Source organism: Myotis myotis, unplaced genomic scaffold, assembly GCF_014108235.1.
Source record: "Myotis myotis isolate mMyoMyo1 unplaced genomic scaffold, mMyoMyo1.p scaffold_m19_p_3, whole genome shotgun sequence".
Classification (NCBI taxonomy): domain Eukaryota; kingdom Metazoa; phylum Chordata; class Mammalia; order Chiroptera; family Vespertilionidae; genus Myotis; species Myotis myotis.
In genome coordinates this window covers 190,639,594-190,642,357 of record NW_023416335.1, presented here as the reverse complement: position 1 = coordinate 190,642,357, position 2,764 = coordinate 190,639,594, and positions in this window count along the sequence as shown.

Here is a 2,764-nt window from a genome sequence, read left to right as displayed (position 1 = left end):
CTCAATTTACTAAGTTAATAATTTCCTCTTCCTGTCTTGTTTTGCTACCATTATACTTACCCTGAGGAAAACAATGCTAATCATATGTTCGTTACATTTTTCTACATACATAGTCAAACATATACAAGAGTAATTACACATAAATCAGTCAGTATGTAGCCTTGACTATATAATCAACCTTAGTTTCAAATAATAGTCACTATGTTTACTGCTCCAACCCCATAGAATCCTCACCAATGGAACTAGCTCACCTGCTTTTTTACATATAATGGAGGGTTGGCACTTTTGCCAACATGTTACCCCTGCACTGACCCAACATAAGGGTCAGTGGAATGACCTCATGAAGTGGTTCGCAACCTTAGCAATGTATTAGAATCACATAGGAAGCTTTAAATTTTTTCAATACCTTGTGATACCCCTTATCAATCAAATCAGAATCATAAGAGGTGGGATAATCTCAGGCATGAGTGCTTCTTCAAAGATCCTCAGTATAATCAGTGTGCAGATACACGAGAACTACTACAAAACCAGACAGATCAAATTGCATATGGCCAGTCTGTTCTGACCATCCAATTCCTTCCCCTCATTAAAAATTTGTTGATCAAAGTTACAACAATGAAATAGTTGCGATTGGTAGTTACTTCTGTCCCAATTTTGACCTGCCCTGACCTTCACAAACCAAACTAATTTTGCTAACGTTGCAAAAAGAGCTGTTCCCGTGAGGTGATGGATGCAGCAGCTAAACTTATTGTCGAAATCATCTCACGATACATGCATATATCAATTTATGATGCTATACATCGCAAACTTATACAGTGTTGTATGTCAATTATCTCAATAAACCTGGGGGGAGTAAAATATATAAAATAAAATAAAAAATAAAAGAGAGAGAGGAAAGAAAGAGCAATCCAACTTAAGGTTGGTTCCAGCACCTTTGCCTCTGTATATTTGCTCAGGAAGTTCAGGTCATTTATCCAAACGTTGCACAGGCTAATTTAATAAGAATCACCTGTGGAGTTTGTGAAATTCACAGGATTTTTAGTCCTGCTCTCCTCCTCCCCTAAGTCATTCTGAATCTGTAGATCTTAGGCGTGAACTTTTAAGAGACTATTTGTATAAATATGATGTGAATGCTGGTTTGGAAACTACTCAATGAGGGAAGAAAAGTTATCCCAAATAAATACAAAACACAACCAAAGGAACCAGGAAATTTGATTGTGTGTGTGTGTGTGTGTGAGAGAGAGAGAGAGAGAGAGAGAGAGAGAGAGAGAGAGAGGAGAGAGAAAAGAAGGAAGAAAGAAAGAAGGAAGGAAGGAAGGAAGGAAGGAAGGAAGGAAGGAAGGAAGGAAGGAAGGAAGAAAGAAAGAAGAAATTCCTGGGGTATATCATGTTTCATAAGCCAAGTTATCAGTAAGCAATAAGGGATAAATTATTGTGACATAAGAGGTTCCCTGTAAAGGGGCTGCCAAGGATAGCATGACAATGGCAGGGCAGCAGAAGAGGTCTATGAGCAATAAGGTCTGATCAAATTCCAGAGCCACTCCAAGGTCAGAAACATAAATGTTCTTTTCTTTTCTATTGAATGTGAAAGTCAGAGTGTACGTGAGATCAGAATTAAAAGATACAAGATACCCCGGGGGGTGGGGACCTGTAACTCCTTTATAGGAATAAGAAATAACCAACACAGATATTTTAATTATTAACAGCAGATATTTCAATGGTTAGAGATAGAGGAAGAAACTATGTTCACTGTGGGAAGCAAGAAAAACCCAAATGTGTGGGAGTCAAAGGCACAGTTCTTGAGCTTTAGAAAATAAAATTATCTTTGTAAGGATGACAATGGCAGTAAGCTACTAAAGAGTAATGAAACAAAGTAGTTTTTCAATCCATGTATATGTAACTTGTATTGCAGTCCTCTGTGAAAATTGGTAAAGCCTTGTCCACTTGAGCAATGACTAAATAATTATCTATAATAAGTTGTGCTTAAGTATGTTTTATTTGAAATTCTTGCTAAATTTTCACAGTAGACTTTAATTCCTTTATTCTAGACTATCTGTTGGTACAGACATAAAATGTTGATTAGCTCACAATTTTAAATCTTTAGAGAATAACAGGTTACTAGGTGGTATGCATGAAGATAGTCTTTCAAAAGACGGTCAAAGTATTCTGAAATGCAACTAGCTTTGAACTTGGATCATATAAGTTTTTCCAGTAAATTCTATATTTTTGTTCTAGCAAAATCAGTATCACAGATTAGTTTACCATTCTCTTTAGCTTATACATAGCTGTGCAATTATATGAGAACATAAGAACCATATTTTTCATCAATATTCTCAAATCGGCAATTTTGTCCCAGAAAAACTCTTGACCTCTAAATTTATAATGTTTATCCTGTAATGTGCAAGGATATTGGTGAACTATGTCAGAGGAAAATTCTGAAAAATAAAAATTAATAGTTCTAATATCTTCATCTCTTCAATTTCTTAGAACTTTTCTCAATGAAACAAAATCTCAACTGTAAGAGAATAAACTTTGAAAAATAATTCCCAGATTACCACATGAGTAACCTCAACATTACTAATTTAAATAAATGAGGATATAAATGCTAAATGATGTGCTACTTCACCTAAATTACAAATGATCTAAATTTTAAAGATTATTAAAAGTGTATTTTCATAGGGAAATGGAGGAGGACGAGTTATTTTGTACTTGCAGGCTGATGTGTACCTGGTACACAATGGTACAGGCACTCAATTTGCTAAGA